General features: G+C 58.5%; 5 non-coding genes and 4 pseudogenes across 5 annotated transcripts; all 9 read left to right on the top strand.

Moving 5' to 3' along the window:
• On the top strand, positions 1-119 carry LOC145427320 (5S ribosomal RNA; annotated as a pseudogene).
• Positions 120-1,374: 1,255 nt separating this feature from the next.
• LOC145426844 (5S ribosomal RNA) lies at positions 1,375-1,493 on the top strand. The gene has a single exon (XR_013907564.1). It is a non-coding gene; the product is annotated as a 5S ribosomal RNA (ribosomal RNA).
• A 1,765-nt stretch (positions 1,494-3,258) lies between these two features.
• Positions 3,259-3,377, top strand: LOC145427834 (5S ribosomal RNA). The gene has a single exon (XR_013908376.1). It is a non-coding gene; the product is annotated as a 5S ribosomal RNA (ribosomal RNA).
• Positions 3,378-6,322: 2,945 nt separating this feature from the next.
• On the top strand, positions 6,323-6,441 carry LOC145426898 (5S ribosomal RNA). The gene has a single exon (XR_013907619.1). It is a non-coding gene; the product is annotated as a 5S ribosomal RNA (ribosomal RNA).
• Positions 6,442-8,128: 1,687 nt separating this feature from the next.
• On the top strand, positions 8,129-8,247 carry LOC145427319 (5S ribosomal RNA; annotated as a pseudogene).
• A 2,825-nt stretch (positions 8,248-11,072) lies between these two features.
• On the top strand, positions 11,073-11,191 carry LOC145427318 (5S ribosomal RNA; annotated as a pseudogene).
• Positions 11,192-13,940: 2,749 nt separating this feature from the next.
• Positions 13,941-14,049, top strand: LOC145427417 (5S ribosomal RNA; annotated as a pseudogene).
• Positions 14,050-15,381: 1,332 nt separating this feature from the next.
• On the top strand, positions 15,382-15,500 carry LOC145427833 (5S ribosomal RNA). Its single transcript, XR_013908375.1, has one exon. It is a non-coding gene; the product is annotated as a 5S ribosomal RNA (ribosomal RNA).
• Positions 15,501-19,392: 3,892 nt separating this feature from the next.
• LOC145426367 (5S ribosomal RNA) lies at positions 19,393-19,511 on the top strand. Its single transcript, XR_013907077.1, has one exon. It is a non-coding gene; the product is annotated as a 5S ribosomal RNA (ribosomal RNA).
• The last annotated feature ends 1,027 nt before the right edge of the window (positions 19,512-20,538 follow it).

The raw sequence follows: 20,538 nt of genomic DNA, 5'->3' as shown, positions 1-20,538 counted from the left end.
GCTTACGGCCATACCACCCTGAGCACGCCCGACCTCGTCTAATCTCGGAAGCTAAGCAGGGCTGGGCTTGGTTAGTACTTGGATGGGAGACTGCCTGGGAATACCTGGTGCTATAAGCCTTTCATTTTCATGTCATTGAACCGCTTTTGATCCAGAGAAGGGGTGTATTAAAAGACCAAAAGCAGCTGCCCATTAATGAGGGCACATTAACGACATTGCTTTTGGCTGTTTTCCAATGTCTTGTGCTGCTAGCTGATGCCACCTACACCACACCAGGGCCTGAGTGACCGGCTGAGGCCACTTACACCACATCAGGGCCTGTGGCTGCTGGCTGAGGCCACTTACACCACACCAGGGCCTGTGGCTGCTGGCTGAGGGCACTTACACCACACCAGGGCCTGTGGCTGCTGGCTGAGGCCACTTACACCACACCAGGGCATTAGTTGCTATTGAGGCCACTTACACCACATCAGGGCCTGTGGCTGCTGGCTGAGGCCACCTACACCACACCAGGGCCTGTGGCTGCTGGCTGAGGCCACCTACACCACACCAGGGCATTAGTTGCTATTGAGGCCCCTTACACCACACCAGGGCCTGTGGCACTGGCTGAGGCCACTTACACCACACCAGGGCCTGTGGCTGCTGGCTGAGGCCACCTACACCACACCAGGGCATTAGTTGCTATTGAGGCCAATTACACCACACCAGGGTCTGTGGCTCTTGCTCAGGCCACTTACACCCCACCAGGGCCTGTGGCACTGGTTGAGGCCACCTACACTATACCAGGGCCTGTGGCTCTGGCTGAGGCCACTTACACCACACCAGGGCCTGTGGCTGCTGGCTGAGGCCACTTACACCACACCAGGGCCTGTGGCTGCTGGCTGAGGCCACTTACACCACACCAGGGCCTGTGGCTGCTGGCTGAGGCCACTTACACCACACCAGGGCCTGTGGCTGCTGGCTGAGGCCACTTACACCACACCAGGGCCTGTGGCTGCTGGCTGAGGCCACTTACACCACACCAGTGCCTGTGGCTTCTGGCTGAGGCCACTTACACCACACCAGGGCCTGTGGCTCTTGCTCAGGCCAGTCATATCACACCAGACCCTGTGCTTCTGGCCGAGGCCATCTTCACCAAACCTGGCCCTGTGCTGCTTGCTGTGGCCATGTACAACACACCAGGCCCTGTGCTGGTTCCTGAGGCCATCTTCAACAATCCAGGGCCTGTGCTGTTAGATAAATGCTAAACTGAGCCTTTGGGTTAGGGTATTATGCAAAAATGCAGGTATGGTTAAAGGATTGTCTTCGTAACTTCAGGTACTTGCCACCTAATCAGTTGAATCCATAAATTGAGACATTGTGCTGGGGCCAGCAGCTTACGGCCATACCACCCTGAGCACGCCCGACCTCGTCTGATCTCGGAAGATAAGCAGGGCTGGGCTTGGTTAGTACTTGGATGGGAGACCGCCTGGGAATACCTGGTGCTGTAAGCATTTCATTTTCATGTCACTGAACCGCTTTTGATCCAGAGAAGGGGTGTATTAAAAGACCAAAAGCAGCTGCCCATTAATGAGGGCACATTAACGACATTGCTTTTGGCTGTTTTCCAATGTCTTGTGCTGCTAGCTGATGCCACCTACACCACACCAGGGCCTGAGTGACCGGCTGGGGCCACTTACACCACATCAGGGCCTGTGGCTGCTGGCTGAGGCCACTTACACCACACCAGGGCCTGTGGCTGCTGGCTGAGGCCACTTACACCACACCAGGGCCTGTGGCTGCTGGCTGAGGCCACCTACACCACACCAGGGCCTTAGTTGCTATTGAGGCCAATTACACCACACCAGGGTCTGTGGCTCTTGCTCAAGCCACTTACACCACACCAGGGCCTGTGGCTGCTGGCTGAGGCCACTTACACCACACCAGGGCATTAGTTGCTATTGAGGCCACTGACACCACACCAGGGCCTGTGGCTGCTGGCTGAGGCCACCTACACCACACCAGGGCATTAGTTGCTATTGAGGCCAATTACACCACAACAGGGTCTGTGGCTCTTGCTCAGGCCACTTACACCACACCAGGGCCTGTGGCACTGGCTGAGGCCACTTACACCACACCAGGACCTGTGGCTCTGGCTGAGGCCACTTACACCACACCAGGGCCTGTGGCTGCTGGCTGAGGCCACTTACACCACACCAGGGCCTGTGGCTGCTGGCTGAGGCCACTTACACCACACCAGGGCCTGTGGCTGCTGGCTGAGGCCACTTACACCACACCAGGGCCTGTGGCTGCTGGCTGAGGCCACTTACACCACACCAGGGCCTGTGGCACTGGCTGAGGCCACTTACACCACACCAGGACCTGTGGCTCTGGCTGAGGCCACTTACACCACACCAGGACCTGTGGCTCTGGCTGAGGCCACTTACACCACACCAGGGCCTGTGGCTGCTGGCTGAGGCCACTTACACCACACCAGGGCATTAGTTGCTATTGAGGCCACTTACACCACACCAGGGCCTGTGGCTGCTGGCTGAGGCCACCTACACCACACCAGGGCATTAGTTGCTATTGAGGCCAATTACACCACACCAGGGTCTGTGGCTCTTGCTCAGGCCACTTACACCACACCAGGGCCTGTGGCACTGGCTGAGGCCACTTACACCACACCAGGACCTGTGGCTCTGGCTGAGGCCAATTACACCACACCAGGGCCTGTGGCTGCTGGCTGAGGCCACTTACACCACACCAGGGTCTGTGGCTTCTGGCTGAGGCCACTTACACCACACCAGGGCCTGTGGCACTGGCTGAGGCCACTTACACCACACCAGGACCTGTGGCTCTGGCTGAGGCCACTTACACCACACCAGGGCCTGTGGCTGCTGGCTGAGGCCACTTACACCACACCAGGGCCTGTGGCTGCTGGCTGAGGCCACTTACACCACACCAGGGCCTGTGGCTGCTGGCTGAGGCCACTTACACCACACCAGTGCCTGTGGCTTCTGGCCGAGGCCACTCACATCACACCAGGCCCTGTGCTGCTAGCTGTGGCCATGTACAACACACCAGGCCCTGTGCTGGTTCCTGAGGCCATCTTCAACAATCCAGGGCCTGTGCTGTTAGATAAATGCTAAACTGAGCCTTTGGGTTAGGGTATTATGCAAACATGCAGGTATGGTTAAAGGATTGTCTTCGTAACTTCAGGTACTTGCCACCTAATCAGTTGAATCCATAAATTGAGACATTGTGCTGGGGCCAGCAGCTTACGGCCATACCACCCTGAGCACGCCCGACCTCGTCTGATCTCGGAAGCTAAGCAGGGCTGGGCTTGGTTAGTACTTGGATGGGAGACTACCTGGGAATACCTGGTGCTGTAAGCCTTTCATTTTCATGTCATTGAACCGCTTTTGATCCAGAGAAGGGGTGTATTAAAAGACCAAAAGCAGCTGCCCATTAATGAGGGCACATTAACGACATTGCTTTTGGCTGTTTTCCAATGTCTTGTGCTGCTAGCTGATGCCACCTACACCACACCAGGGCCTGAGTGACCGGCTGGGGCCACTTACACCACATCAGGGCCTGTGGCTGCTGGCTGAGGCCACTTACACCACACCAGGGCCTGTGGCTGCTGGCTGAGGCCACTTACACCACACCAGGGCATTAGTTGCTATTGAGGCCAATTACACCACACCAGGGTCTGTGGCACTGGCTGAGGCCACTTACACCACACCAGGGCCTGTGGCTGCTGGCTGAGGCCACTTACACCACACCAGGGCCTGTGGCTGCTGGCTGAGGTCACTTACACCACACCAGGGCATTAGTTGCTATTGAGGCCCCTTACACCACACCAGTGCCTGTGGCTTCTGGCTGAGGCCACTTACACCACACCAGGGCCTGTGGCTCTTGCTCAGGCCACTTACACCACACCAGGGCCTGTGGCTGCTGGCTGAGGCCACTTACACCACACCAGGGCCTGTGGCTGCTGGCTGAGGCCACTTACACCACACCAGGGCATTAGTTGCTATTGAGGCCACTTACACCACACCAGGGCCTGTGGCTGCTGGCTGAGGCCACTTACACCACACCAGGGCATAAGTTGCTATTGAGGCCAATTACACCACACCAGGGTCTTTGGCTCTTGCTCAGGCCACTTACACCACACCAGGGCCTGTGGCACTGGCTGAGGCCACTTACACCACACCAGGGCCTGTGGCTCTGGCTGAGGCCACTTACACCACACCAGGGCCTGTGGCTGCTGGCTGAGGCCACTTACACCACACCAGGGCCTGTGGCTGCTGGCTGAGGCCACTTACACCACACCAGGGCCTGTGGCTGCTGGCTGAGGCCACTTACACCACACCAGGGCATTAGTTGCTATTGAGGCCAATTACACCACACCAGGGTCTGTGGCTCTTGCTCAGGCCACTTACACCACACCAGGGCCTGTGGCACTGGCTGAGGCCACTTACACCACACCAGGGCCTGTGGCTGCTGGCTGAGGCCACCTACACCACACCAGGGCATTAGTTGCTATTGAGGCCAATTACACCACACCAGGGTCTGTGACTCTTGCTCAGGCCACTTACACCACACCAGGGCCTGTGGCACTGGCTGAGGCCACTTACACCACACCAGGGCCTGTGGCTGCTGGCTGAGGCCACTTACACCACACCAGGGCCTGTGGCTGCTGGCTGAGGTCACTTACACCACACCAGGGCCTGTGGCTGCTGGCTGAGGGCACTTACACCACACCAGTGCCTGTGGCTTCTGGCTGAGGCCACTTACACCACACCAGGGCCTGTGGCTCTTGCTCAGGCCACTTACACCACACCAAGGCCTGTGGCTGCTGGCTGAGGCCACTTACACCACACCAGGGCCTGTGGCTCTTGCTCAGGCCACTTACACCACACCAGGGCCTGTGGCACTGGCTGAGGCCACTTACACCACACCAGGGCCTGTGGCTGCTGGCTGAGGCCACCTACACCACACCAGGGCATTAGTTGCTATTGAGGCCAATTACACCACACCAGGGTCTGTGACTCTTGCTCAGGCCACTTACACCACACCAGGGCCTGTGGCACTGGCTGAGGCCACTTACACCACACCAGGGCCTGTGGCTGCTGGCTGAGGCCACTTACACCACACCAGGGCCTGTGGCTGCTGGCTGAGGTCACTTACACCACACCAGGGCCTGTGGCTGCTGGCTGAGGGCACTTACACCACACCAGTGCCTGTGGCTTCTGGCTGAGGCCACTTACACCACACCAGGGCCTGTGGCTGCTGGCTCAGGCCACTTACACCACACCAGGGCCTGTGGCTGCTGGCTGAGGCCACTTACACCACACCAGGGCCTGTGGCTGCTGGCTGAGGCCACTTACACCACACCAGTGCCTGTGGCTGCTGGCTGAGGCCACTTACACCACACCAGGGCATTTGTTGCTATTGAGGCCCCTTACACCACACCAGGGCCTGTGGCACTGGCTGAGGCCACTTACACCACAACAGGGCATTAGTTGCTATTGAGGCCAATTACACCACACCAGGGTCTGTGGCTCTTGCTCAGGCCACTTACACCACACCAGGGCCTGTGGCACTGGCTGAGGCCACTTACACTACACCAGGGCCTGTGGCTGCTGGCTGAGGCCACATACACCACAACAGGGCATTAGTTGCTATTGAGGCCAATTACACCACACCAGGGTCTGTGGCTCTTGCTCAGGCCACTTACACCACACCAGGGCCTGTGGCACTGGCTGAGGCCACTTACACTACACCAGGGCCTGTGGCTCTGGCTGAGGCCACTTACACCACACCAGGGCCTGTGGCTGCTGGCTGAGGCCACTTACACCACACCAGGGCCTGTGGCTGCTGGCTGAGGCCACTTACACCACACCAGGGCCTGTGGCTGCTGGCTGAGGCCACTTACACCACACCAGGTCCTGTGGCTGCTGGCTGAGGCCACTTACACCACACCAGTGCCTGTGGCTTCTGGCTGAGGCCACTTACACCACACCAGGGCCTGTGGCTCTTGCTCAGGCCACTCACATCACACCAGGCCCTGCGCTTCTGGCCGAGGCCATCTTCACCAAACCAGGCCCTGTGCTGCTAGCTGTGGCCATGTACAACACACCAGGCCCTGTGCTGGTTCCTGAGGCCATCTTCAACAATCCAGGGCCTGTGCTGTTAGATAAATGCTAAACTGAGCCTTTGGGTTAGGGTATTATGCAAACATGCAGGTATGGTTAAAGGATTGTCTTCGTAACTCCAGGTACTTGCCACCTAATCAGTTGAATCCATAAATTGAGACATTGTGCTGGGGCCAGCAGCTTACGGCCATACCACCCTGAGCATGCCCGACCTCGTCTGATCTCGGAAGCTAAACAGGGCTGGGCTTGGTTAGTACTTGGATGGGAGACTACCTGGGAATACCTGGTGCTGTAAGCCTTTCATTTTCATGTCATTGAACCGCTTTTGATCCAGAGAAGGGGTGTATTAAAAGACCAAAAGCAGCTGCCCATTAATGAGGGCACATTAACGACATTGATTTTGGCTCTTTTCCAATGTCTTGTGCTGCTAGCTGATGCCACCTACACCACACCAGGGCCTGAGTGACCGGCAGGGGCCACTTACACCACATCAGGGCCTGTGGCTGCAGGCTGAGGCCACCTACACCACACCAGGGCATTAGTTGCTATTGAGGCCAATTACACCACACCAGGGTCTGTGACTCTTGCTCAGGCCACTTACACCACACCAGGGCCTGTGGCACTGGCTGAGGCCACTTACACCACACCAGGGCCTGTGGCTGCTGGCTGAGGCCACTTACACCACACCAGGGCCTGTGGCTGCTGGCTGAGGTCACTTACACCACACCAGGGCCTGTGGCTGCTGGCTGAGGGCACTTACACCACACCAGTGCCTGTGGCTTCTGGCTGAGGCCACTTACACCACACCAGGGCCTGTGGCTCTTGCTCAGGCCACTTACACCACACCAGGGCCTGTGGCTGCTGGCTGAGGCCACTTACACCACACCAGGGCCTGTGGCTCTTGCTCAGGCCACTTACACCACACCAGGGCCTGTGGCACTGGCTGAGGCCACTTACACCACACCAGGGCCTGTGGCTGCTGGCTGAGGCCACCTACACCACACCAGGGCATTAGTTGCTATTGAGGCCAATTACACCACACCAGGGTCTGTGACTCTTGCTCAGGCCACTTACACCACACCAGGGCCTGTGGCACTGGCTGAGGCCACTTACACCACACCAGGGCCTGTGGCTGCTGGCTGAGGCCACTTACACCACACCAGGGCCTGTGGCTGCTGGCTGAGGTCACTTACACCACACCAGGGCCTGTGGCTGCTGGCTGAGGGCACTTACACCACACCAGTGCCTGTGGCTTCTGGCTGAGGCCACATACACCACACCAGGGCCTGTGGCTGCTGGCTCAGGCCACTTACACCACACCAGGGCCTGTGGCTGCTGGCTGAGGCCACTTACACCACACCAGGGCCTGTGGCTGCTGGCTGAGGCCACTTACACCACACCAGTGCCTGTGGCTGCTGGCTGAGGCCACTTACACCACACCAGGGCATTAGTTGCTATTGAGGCCACTTACACCACATCAGGGCCTGTGGCTGCTGGCTGAGGCCACCTACACCACACCAGGGCATTAGTTGCTATTGAGGCCCCTTATACAACACCGGGGCCTGTGGCACTGGCTGAGGCCACTTACACCACACCAGGGCCTGTGGCTGCTGGCTGAGGCCACCTACACCACACCAGGGCATTAGTTGCTATTGAGGCCAATTACACCACACCAGGGTCTGTGGCTCTTGCTCAGGCCACTTACACCCCACCAGGGCCTGTGGCACTGGTTGAGGCCACTTACACTATACCAGGGCCTGTGGCTCTGGCTGAGGCCACTTACACCACACCAGGCCCTGTGCTGGTTCCTGAGGCCATCTTCAACAATCCAGGGCCTGTGCTGTTAGATAAATGCTAAACTGAGCCTTTGGGTTAGGGTATTATGCAAACATGCAGGTATGGTTAAAGGATTGTCTTCGTAACTTCAGGTACTTGCCACCTAATCAGTTGAATCCATAAATTGAGACATTGTGCTGGGGCCAGCAGCTTACGGCCATACCACCCTGAGCACGCCCGACCTCGTCTAATCTCGGAAGCTAAGCAGGGCTGGGCTTGGTTAGTACTTGGATGGGAGACTGCCTGGGAATACCTGGTGCTATAAGCCTTTCATTTTCATGTCATTGAACCGCTTTTGATCCAGAGAAGGGGTGTATTAAAAGACCAAAAGCAGCTGCCCATTAATGAGGGCACATTAACGACATTGCTTTTGGCTGTTTTCCAATGTCTTGTGCTGCTAGCTGATGCCACCTACACCACACCAGGGCCTGAGTGACCGGCTGGGGCCACTTACACCACATCAGGGCCTGTGGCTGCTGGATGAGGCCACTTACACCACACCAGGGCCTGTGGCTGCTGGCTGAGGCCACTTACACCACACCAGGGCATTAGTTGCTATTGAGGCCAATTACACCACACCAGGGTCTGTGGCTCTTGCTCAGGCCACTTACACCACACCAGGGCCTGGGGCTGCTGGCTGAGGCCACTTACACCACACCAGGGCCTGTGGCTGCTGGCTGAGGCCACCTACACCACACCAGGGCATTAGTTGCTATTGAGGCCAATTACACCACACCAGGGTCTGTGACTCTTGCTCAGGCCACTTACACCACACCAGGGCCTGTGGCACTGGCTGAGGCCACTTACACCACACCAGGGCCTGTGGCTGCTGGCTGAGGCCACTTACACCACACCATGGCCTGTGGCTGCTGGCTGAGGCCACTTACACCACACCAGGGCCTGTGGCTGCTGGCTGAGGCCACTTACACCACACCAGGGCCTGTGGCTGCTGGCTGAGGGCACTTACACCACACCAGTGCCTGTGGCTCTTGCTCAGGCCACTTACACCACACCAGGGCCTGTGGCTGCTGGCTGAGGCCACTTACACCACACCAGGGCATTAGTTGCTATTGAGGCCCCTTACACCACACCAGGGCCTGTGGCACTGGCTGAGGCCACTTACACCACACCAGGGCCTGTGGCTGCTGGCTGAGGCCACCTACACCAGACCAGGGCATTAGTTGCTATTGAGGCCAATTACACCACACCAGGGTCGGTGGCTCTTGCTCAGGCCACTTACACCACACCAGGGCCTGTGGCACTGGCTGAGGCCACTTACACCGCACCAGGGCCTGTGGCTGCTGGCTGAGGCCACCTACACCACACCAGGGCATTAGTTGCTATTGAGGCCAATTACACCACACCAGGGTCTGTGACTCTTGCTCAGGCCACTTACACCACACCAGGGCCTGTGGCACTGGCTGAGGCCACTTACACCACACCAGGGCCTGTGGCTGCTGGCTGAGGCCACTTACACCACACCAGGGCCTGTGGCTGCTGGCTGAGGTCACTTACACCACACCAGGGCCTGTGGCTGCTGGCTGAGGGCACTTACACCACACCAGTGCCTGTGGCTTCTGGCTGAGGCCACTTACACCACACCAGGGCCTGTGGCTCTTGCTCAGGCCACTTACACCACACCAGGGCCTGTGCTGCTGGCTGAGGCCACTTACACCACACCAGGGCCTGTGGCTGCTGGCTGAGGCCACTTACACCACACCAGGGCCTGTGGCTGCTGGCTGAGGGCACTTACACCACACCAGTGCCTGTGGCTGCTGGCTGAGGCCACTTACACCACACCAGGGCCTGTGGCTACTGGCTGAGGCCACCTACACCACACCAGGGCCTTAGTTGCTATTGAGGCCAATTACACCACAACAGGGTCTGTGGCTCTTGCTCAGGCCACTTACACCACACCAGGGCCTGTGGCACTGGCTGAGGCGACTTACACCACACCAGGACCTGTGGCTCTGGCTGAGGCCACTTACACCACACCAGGGCCTGTGGCTGCTGGCTGAGGCCACTTACACCACACCAGGGCCTGTGGCTGCTGGCTGAGGCCACTTACACCACACCAGGGCCTGTGGCACTGGCTGAGGCCACTTACACCACACCAGGACCTGTGGCTCTGGCTGAGGCCACTTACACCACACCCGGACCTGTGGCTCTGGCTGAGGCCACTTACACCACACCAGGGCCTGTGGCTGCTGGCTGAGGCCACTTACACCACACCAGGGCATTAGTTGCTATTGAGGCCACTTACACCACACCAGGGCCTGTGGCTGCTGGCTGAGGCCACCTACACCACACCAGGGCATTAGTTGCTATTGAGGCCAATTACACCACACCAGGGTCTGTGGCTCTTGCTTTGGCCACTTACACCACACCAGGGCCTGTGGCACTGGCTGAGGCCACTTACACCACACCAGGACCTGTGGCTCTGGCTGAGGCCACTTACACCACACCAGGGCCTGTGGCTGCTGGCTGAGGCCACTTACACCACACCAGGGCCTGTGGCTTCTGGCTGAGGCCACTTACACCACACCAGGGCCTGTGGCACTGGCTGAGGCCACTTACACCACACCAGGACCTGTGGCTCTGGCTGAGGCCACTTACACCACACCAGGGCCTGTGGCTGCTGGCTGAGGCCACTTACACCACACCAGGGCCTGTGGCTGCTGGCTGAGGCCACTTACACCACACCAGGGCCTGTGGCTGCTGGCTGAGGCCACCTACACCACACCAGGGCATTAGTTGCTATTGAGGCCAATTACACCACACCAGGGTCTGTGGCTCTTGCTCAGGCCACTTACACCCCACCAGGGCCTGTGGCACTGGTTGAGGCCACTTACACTATACCAGGGCCTGTGGCTCTGGCTGAGGCCACTTACACCACACCAGGCCCTGTGCTGGTTCCTGAGGCCATCTTCAACAATCCAGGGCCTGTGCTGTTAGATAAATGCTAAACTGAGCCTTTGGGTTAGGGTATTATGCAAACATGCAGGTATGGTTAAAGGATTGTCTTCGTAACTTCAGGTACTTGCCACCTAATCAGTTGAATCCATAAATTGAGACATTGTGCTGGGGCCAGCAGCTTACGGCCATACCACCCTGAGCACGCCCGACCTCGTCTAATCTCGGAAGCTAAGCAGGGCTGGGCTTGGTTAGTACTTGGATGGGAGACTGCCTGGGAATACCTGGTGCTATAAGCCTTTCATTTTCATGTCATTGAACCGCTTTTGATCCAGAGAAGGGGTGTATTAAAAGACCAAAAGCAGCTGCCCATTAATGAGGGCACATTAACGACATTGCTTTTGGCTGTTTTCCAATGTCTTGTGCTGCTAGCTGATGCCACCTACACCACACCAGGGCCTGAGTGACCGGCTGGGGCCACTTACACCACATCAGGGCCTGTGGCTGCTGGATGAGGCCACTTACACCACACCAGGGCCTGTGGCTGCTGGCTGAGGCCACTTACACCACACCAGGGCATTAGTTGCTATTGAGGCCAATTACACCACACCAGGGTCTGTGGCTCTTGCTCAGGCCACTTACACCACACCAGGGCCTGGGGCTGCTGGCTGAGGCCACTTACACCACACCAGGGCCTGTGGCTGCTGGCTGAGGCCACCTACACCACACCAGGGCATTAGTTGCTATTGAGGCCAATTACACCACACCAGGGTCTGTGACTCTTGCTCAGGCCACTTACACCACACCAGGGCCTGTGGCACTGGCTGAGGCCACTTACACCACACCAGGGCCTGTGGCTGCTGGCTGAGGCCACTTACACCACACCATGGCCTGTGGCTGCTGGCTGAGGCCACTTACACCACACCAGGGCCTGTGGCTGCTGGCTGAGGCCACTTACACCACACCAGGGCCTGTGGCTGCTGGCTGAGGGCACTTACACCACACCAGTGCCTGTGGCTCTTGCTCAGGCCACTTACACCACACCAGGGCCTGTGGCTGCTGGCTGAGGCCACTTACACCACACCAGGGCATTAGTTGCTATTGAGGCCCCTTACACCACACCAGGGCCTGTGGCACTGGCTGAGGCCACTTACACCACACCAGGGCCTGTGGCTGCTGGCTGAGGCCACCTACACCAGACCAGGGCATTAGTTGCTATTGAGGCCAATTACACCACACCAGGGTCGGTGGCTCTTGCTCAGGCCACTTACACCACACCAGGGCCTGTGGCACTGGCTGAGGCCACTTACACCGCACCAGGGCCTGTGGCTGCTGGCTGAGGCCACCTACACCACACCAGGGCATTAGTTGCTATTGAGGCCAATTACACCACACCAGGGTCTGTGACTCTTGCTCAGGCCACTTACACCACACCAGGGCCTGTGGCACTGGCTGAGGCCACTTACACCACACCAGGGCCTGTGGCTGCTGGCTGAGGCCACTTACACCACACCAGGGCCTGTGGCTGCTGGCTGAGGTCACTTACACCACACCAGGGCCTGTGGCTGCTGGCTGAGGGCACTTACACCACACCAGTGCCTGTGGCTTCTGGCTGAGGCCACTTACACCACACCAGGGCCTGTGGCTCTTGCTCAGGCCACTTACACCACACCAGGGCCTGTGCTGCTGGCTGAGGCCACTTACACCACACCAGGGCCTGTGGCTGCTGGCTGAGGCCACTTACACCACACCAGGGCCTGTGGCTGCTGGCTGAGGGCACTTACACCACACCAGTGCCTGTGGCTGCTGGCTGAGGCCACTTACACCACACCAGGGCCTGTGGCTACTGGCTGAGGCCACCTACACCACACCAGGGCCTTAGTTGCTATTGAGGCCAATTACACCACAACAGGGTCTGTGGCTCTTGCTCAGGCCACTTACACCACACCAGGGCCTGTGGCACTGGCTGAGGCGACTTACACCACACCAGGACCTGTGGCTCTGGCTGAGGCCACTTACACCACACCAGGGCCTGTGGCTGCTGGCTGAGGCCACTTACACCACACCAGGGCCTGTGGCTGCTGGCTGAGGCCACTTACACCACACCAGGGCCTGTGGCACTGGCTGAGGCCACTTACACCACACCAGGACCTGTGGCTCTGGCTGAGGCCACTTACACCACACCCGGACCTGTGGCTCTGGCTGAGGCCACTTACACCACACCAGGGCCTGTGGCTGCTGGCTGAGGCCACTTACACCACACCAGGGCATTAGTTGCTATTGAGGCCACTTACACCACACCAGGGCCTGTGGCTGCTGGCTGAGGCCACCTACACCACACCAGGGCATTAGTTGCTATTGAGGCCAATTACACCACACCAGGGTCTGTGGCTCTTGCTTTGGCCACTTACACCACACCAGGGCCTGTGGCACTGGCTGAGGCCACTTACACCACACCAGGACCTGTGGCTCTGGCTGAGGCCACTTACACCACACCAGGGCCTGTGGCTGCTGGCTGAGGCCACTTACACCACACCAGGGCCTGTGGCTTCTGGCTGAGGCCACTTACACCACACCAGGGCCTGTGGCACTGGCTGAGGCCACTTACACCACACCAGGACCTGTGGCTCTGGCTGAGGCCACTTACACCACACCAGGGCCTGTGGCTGCTGGCTGAGGCCACTTACACCACACCAGGGCCTGTGGCTGCTGGCTGAGGCCACTTACACCACACCAGGGCCTGTGGCTGCTGGCTGAGGCCACTTACACCACACCAGTGCCTGTGGCTTCTGGCTCAGGCCACTCACATCACACCAGGCCCTGTGCTGCTAGCTGTGGCCATGTACAACACACCAGGCCCTGTGCTGGTTCCTGAGGCCATCTTCAACAATCCAGGGCCTGTGCTGTTAGATAAATGCTAAACTGAGCCTTTGGGTTAGGGTATTATGCAAACATGCAGGTATGGTTAAAGGATTGTCTTCGTAACTTCAGGTACTTGCCACCTAATCAGTTGAATCCATAAATTGAGACATTGTGCTGGGGCCAGCAGCTTACGGCCATACCACCCTGAGCACGCCCGACCTCGTCTGATCTCGGAAGCTAAGCAGGGCTGGGCTTGGTTAGTACTTGGATGGGGGAATACCTGGTGCTGTAAGCCTTTCATTTTCATGTCATTGAACCGCTTTTGATCCAGAGAAGGGGTGTATTAAAAGACCAAAAGCAGCTGCCCATTAATGAGGGCACATTAACGACATTGCTTTTGGCTGTTTTCCAATGTCTTGTGCTGCTAGCTGATGCCACCTACACCACACCAGGGCCTGAGTGACCGGCTGGGGCCACTTACACCACATCAGGTCCTGTGGCTGCTGGCTGAGGCCACTTACACCACACCAGGGCCTGTGGCTGCTGGCTGAGGCCACTTACACCACACCAGGGCATTAGTTGCTATTGAGGCCAATTACACCACACCAGGGTCTGTGGCACTGGCTGAGGCCACTTACACCACACCAGGGCCTGTGGCTGCTGGCTGAGGCCACTTACACCACACCAGGGCCTGTGGCTGCTGGCTGAGGTCACTTACACCACACCAGGGCATTAGTTGCTATTGAGGCCCCTTACACCACACCAGTGCCTGTGGCTTCTGGCTGAGGCCACTTACACCACACCAGGGCCTGTGGCTCTTGCTCAGGCCACTTACACCACACCAGGGCCTGTGGCTGCTGGCTGAGGCCACTTACACCACACCAGGGCCTGTGGCTGCTGGCTGAGGCCACTTACACCACACCAGGGCATTAGTTGCTATTGAGGCCACTTACACCACACCAGGGCCTGTGGCTGCTGGCTGAGGCCACTTACACCACACCAGGGCATAAGTTGCTATTGAGGCCAATTACACCACACCAGGGTCTTTGGCTCTTTCTCAGGCCACTTACACCACACCAGGGCCTGTGGCACTGGCTGAGGCCACTTACACCACACCAGGGCCTGTGGCTCTGGCTGAGTCCACTTACACCACACCAGGGCCTGTGGCTGCTGGCTGAGGCCACTTACACCACACCAGGGCCTGTGGCTGCTGGCTGAGGCCACTTACACCACACCAGGGCCTGTGGCTGCTGGCTGAGGCCACTTACACCACACCAGTGCCTGTGGCTTCTGGCTGAGGCCACTTACACCACACCAGGGCCTGTGGCTCTTGCTCAGGCCACTCACATCACACCAGGCCCTGCGCTTCTGGCCGAGGCCATCTTCACCAAACCAGGCCCTGTGCTGCTAGCTGTGGCCATGTACAACACACCAGGCCCTGTGCTGGTTCCTGAGGCCATCTTCAACAATCCATGGCCTGTGCTGTTAGATAAATGCTAAACTGAGCCTTTGGGTTAGGGTATTATGCAAACATGCAGGTATGGTTAAAGGATTGTCTTCGTAACTTCAGGTACTTGCCACCTAATCAGTTGAATCCATAAATTGAGACATTGTGCTGGGGCCAGCAGCTTACGGCCATACCACCCTGAGCACGCCCGACCTCGTCTGATCTCGGAAGCTAAGCAGGGCTGGGCTTGGTTAGTACTTGGATGGGAGACTACCTGGGAATACCTGGTGCTGTAAGCCTTTCATTTTCATGTCATTGAACCGCTTTTGATCCAGAGAAGGGGTGTATTAAAAGACCAAAAGCAGCTGCCCATTAATGAGGGCACATTAACGACATTGATTTTGGCTCTTTTCCAATGTCTTGTGCTGCTAGCTGATGCCACCTACACCACACCAGGGCCTGAGTGACCGGCTGGGGCCACTTACACCACATCAGGGCCTGTGGCTGCTGGCTGAGGCCACCTACACCACACCAGGGCATTAGTTGCTATTGAGGCCAATTACACCACACCAGGGTCTGTGACTCTTGCTCAGGCCACTTACACCACACCAGGGCCTGTGGCACTGGCTGAGGCCACTTACACCACACCAGGGCCTGTGGCTGCTGGCTGAGGCCACTTACACCACACCAGGGCCTGTGGCTGCTGGCTGAGGTCACTTACACCACACCAGGGCCTGTGGCTGCTGGCTGAGGGCACTTACACCACACCAGTGCCTGTGGCTTCTGGCTGAGGCCACTTACACCACACCAGGGCCTGTGGCTCTTGCTCAGGCCACTTACACCACACCAGGGCCTGTGGCTGCTGGCTGAGGCCACTTACACCACACCAGGGCCTGTGGCTCTTGCTCAGGCCACTTACACCACACCAGGGCCTGTGGCACTGGCTGAGGCCACTTACACCACACCAGGGCCTGTGGCTGCTGGCTGAGGCCACCTACACCACACCAGGGCATTAGTTGCTATTGAGGCCAATTACACCACACCAGGGTCTGTGACTCTTGCTCAGGCCACTTACACCACACCAGGGCCTGTGGCACTGGCTGAGGCCACTTACACCACACCAGGGCCTGTGGCTGCTGGCTGAGGCCACTTACACCACACCAGGGCCTGTGGCTGCTGGCTGAGGTCACTTACACCACACCAGGGCCTGTGGCTGCTGGCTGAGGGCACTTACACCACACCAGTGCCTGTGGCTTCTGGCTGAGGCCACATACACCACACCAGGGCCTGTGGCTGCTGGCTCAGGCCACTTACACCACACCAGGGCCTGTGGCTGCTGGCTGAGGCCACTTACACCACACCAGGGCCTGTGGCTGCTGGCTGAGGCCACTTACACCACACCAGTGCCTGTGGCTGCTGGCTGAGGCCACTTACACCACACCAGGGCATTAGTTGCTATTGAGGCCACTTACACCACATCAGGGCCTTTGGCACTGGCTGAGGCCACTTACACCACACCAGGGCCTGTGGCTGCTGGCTGAGGCCACCTACACCACACCAGGGCATTAGTTGCTATTGAGGCCCCTTACACCACACCAGGGCCTGTGGCACTGGCTGAGGCCACTTACACCACACCAGGGCCTGTGGCTGCTGGCTGAGGCCACCTACACCACACCAGGGCATTAGTTGCTATTGAGGCCAATTACACCACACCAGGGTCTGTGGCTCTTGCTCAGGCCACTTACACCCCACCAGGGCCTGTGGCACTGGTTGAGGCCACTTACACTATACCAGGGCCTGTGGCTCTGGCTGAGGCCACTTACACCACACCAGGGCCTGTGGCTGCTGGCTGAGGCCACTTACACCACACCAGGGCCTGTGGCTGCTGGCTGAGGCCACTTACACCACACCATGGCCTGTGGCTGCTGGCTGAGGCCACTTACACCACACCAGGGCCTGTGGCTGCTGGCTGAGGCCACTTACACCACACCAGGGCCTGTGGCTGCTGGCTGAGGGCACTTACACCACACCAGTGCCTGTGGCTCTTGCTCAGGCCACTTACACCACACCAGGGCCTGTGGCTGCTGGCTGAGGCCACTTACACCACACCAGGGCCTATGGCTGCTGGCTGAGGGCACTTACACCACACCAGTGCCTGTGGCTGTTGGCTGAGGCCACTTACACCACACCAGGGCATTAGTTGCTATTGAGGCCCCTTACACCACACCAGGGCCTGTGGCACTGGCTGAGGCCACTTACACCACACCAGGGCCTGTGGCTGCTGGCTGAGGCCACCTACACCAGACCAGGGCATTAGTTGCTATTGAGGCCAATTACACCACACCAGGGTCGGTGGCTCTTGCTCAGGCCACTTACACCACACCAGGGCCTGTGGCACTGGCTGAAGTCAATTACACCACACCAGGGCCTGTGGCTGCTGGCTGAGGCCACTTACACCACACCAGTGCCTGTGGCTTCTGGCTGAGGCCACTTACACCACACCACGGCCTTATTTGCTTCTGAGGCCACTTACACCACACCAGGGCCTGTGGCTCTGGATGAGGCCACTTACACCACACCAGGGCCTTAGTTGCTATTGAGGCCAATTACACCACACCAGGGCCTGTGGCTCTTGCTCAGGCCACTTACACCACACCAGGGCCTGTGGCTGCTGGCTGAGGCCACTTACACCACACCAGTGCCTGTGGCTTCTGGCTGAGGCGACTTACACCACACCAAGGCCTGTGGCTGCTGGCTGAGGCCACTTACACCACACCAGGGTCTGTGGCTCTTGCTCAGGCCACTTACACCACACCAGGGCCTGTGGCTCCTGGCTGAGGCCACATACACCACAATACGGCCTTATTTGCTTCTGAGGCCACTTACACCACACCAGGGCCTGTGGCTGCTGGCTGAGGCCACTTACACCACACCAGGGCATTAGTTGCTATTGAGGCCAATTACACCACACGAGGGTCTGTGGCTCTTGCTCAGGCCACTTACACCACACCAGGGCCTGTGGCACTGACTGAGGCCACTTACAACACACCAGGGCCTGTGGCTGCTGGCTGAGGCCACCTACACCACACCAGGGCATTAGTTGCTATTGAGGCCAATTACACCACACCAGGGTCTGTGACTCTTGCTCAGGCCACTTACACCACACCAGTGCCTGTGGCACTGGCTGAGGCCACTTACACCACACCAGGGCCTGTGGCTGCTGGCTGAGGCCACTTACACCACACCAGGGCCTGTGGCTGCTGGCTGAGGTCACTTACACCACACCAGGGCCTGTGGCTGCTGGCTGAGGGCACTTACACCACACCAGTGCCTGTGGCTTCTGGCTGAGGCCACTTACACCACACCAGGGCCTGTGGCTCTTGCTTGGGCCACTTACACCACACCAGGGCCTGTGGCTGCTGGCTGAGGCCACTTACACCACACCAGGGCCTGTGGCTGCTGGCTGAGGCCACTTACACCACACCAGGGCCTGTGGCTGCTTGTTGAGGGCACGTACACCACACCAGTGCCTGTGGCTGCTGGCTGAGGCCACTTACACCACACCAGGGCATTAGTTGCTATTGAGGCCCCTTACACCACACCAGGGCCTGTGGCACTGGCTGAGGCCACTTACACCACACCAGGGCCTGTGGCTGCTGGCTGAGGCCACTTACACCACACCAGGGCCTTAGTTGCTATTGAGGCCAATTACACCACACCAGGGCCTGTGGCTGCTGGCTGAGGCCACTTACACCACACCAGGGCCTGTGGCTGCTGGCTGAGGCCACTTACACCACACAAGGGCCTGTGGCTGCTGGCTGAGGCCACCTACACCACACCAGGGCCTGTGGCTTCTGGCTGAGGCCACTTACACCACACCAGGGCCTGTGGCTCTTGCTCAGGCCACTCATATCACACCAGACCCTGTGCTTCTGGCCGAGGCCATCTTCACCAAACCTGGCCCTGTGCTGCTTGCTGTGGCCATGTACAACACACCAGGCCCTGTGCTGGTTCCTGAGGCCATCTTCAACAATCCAGGGCCTGTGCTGTTAGATAAATGCTAAACTGAGCCTTTGGGTTAGGGTATTATGCAAAAATGCAGGTATGGTTAAAGGATTGTCTTCGTAACTTCAGGTACTTGCCACCTAATCAGTTGAATCCATAAATTGAGACATTGTGCTGGGGCCAGCAGCTTACGGCCATACCACCCTGAGCACGCCCGACCTCGTCTGATCTCGGAAGCTAAGCAGGGCTGGGCTTGGTTAGTACTTGGATGGGAGACCGCCTGGGAATACCTGGTGCTGTAAGCATTTCATTTTCATGTCACTGAACCGCTTTTGATCCAGAGAAGGGGTGTATTAAAAGACCAAAAGCAGCTGCCCATTAATGAGGGCACATTAACGACATTGCTTTTGGCTGTTTTCCAATGTCTTGTGCTGCTAGCTGATGCCACCTACACCACACCAGGGCCTGAGTGACCGGCTGGGGCCACTTACACCACATCAGGGCCTGTGGCTGCTGGCTGAGGCCACTTACACCACACCAGGGCCTGTGGCTGCTGGCTGAGGCCACTTACACCACACCAGGGCCTGTGGCTGCTGGCTGAGGCCACCTACACCACACCAGGGCCTTAGTTGCTATTGAGGCCAATTACACCACACCAGGGTCTGTGGCTCTTGCTCAAGCCACTTACACCACACCAGGGCCTGTGGCTGCTGGCTGAGGCCACTTACACCACACCAGGGCATTAGTTGCTATTGAGGCCACCTACACCACACCAGGGCATTAGTTGGTATTGAGGCCAATTACACCACACCAGGGTCTTTGGCTCTTGCTCAGGCCACTTACACCACACCAGGGCCTGTGGCAGTGGCTGAGGCCACTTACACCACACCAGGGCCTGTGGCTCTGGCTGAGGCCACTTACACCACACCAGGGCCTGTGGCTGCTGGCTGAGGCCACTTACACCACACCAGGGCCTGTGGCTGCTGGCTGAGGCCACTTACACCACACCAGGGCCTGTGGCTGCTGGCTGAGGCCACTTACACCACACCAGTGCCTGTGGCTTCTGGCTGAGGCCACTTACACCACACCAGGGCCTGTGGCTCTTGCTCAGGCCACTCACATCACACCAGGCCCTGCGCTTCTGGCCGAGGCCATCTTCACCAAACCAGGCCCTGTGCTGCTAGCTGTGGCCATGTACAACACACCAGGCCCTGTGCTGGTTCCTGAGGCCATCTTCAACAATCCATGGCCTGTGCTGTTAGATAAATGCTAAACTGAGCCTTTGGGTTAGGGTATTATGCAAACATGCAGGTATGGTTAAAGGATTGTCTT

The sequence above is a fragment of the Astatotilapia calliptera genome, chromosome 3, assembly GCF_964374335.1.
Source record: "Astatotilapia calliptera chromosome 3, fAstCal68.1, whole genome shotgun sequence".
Lineage (NCBI taxonomy): Eukaryota > Metazoa > Chordata > Actinopteri > Cichliformes > Cichlidae > Astatotilapia > Astatotilapia calliptera.
This window is presented reverse-complemented; position numbering and strand designations above follow the sequence as displayed.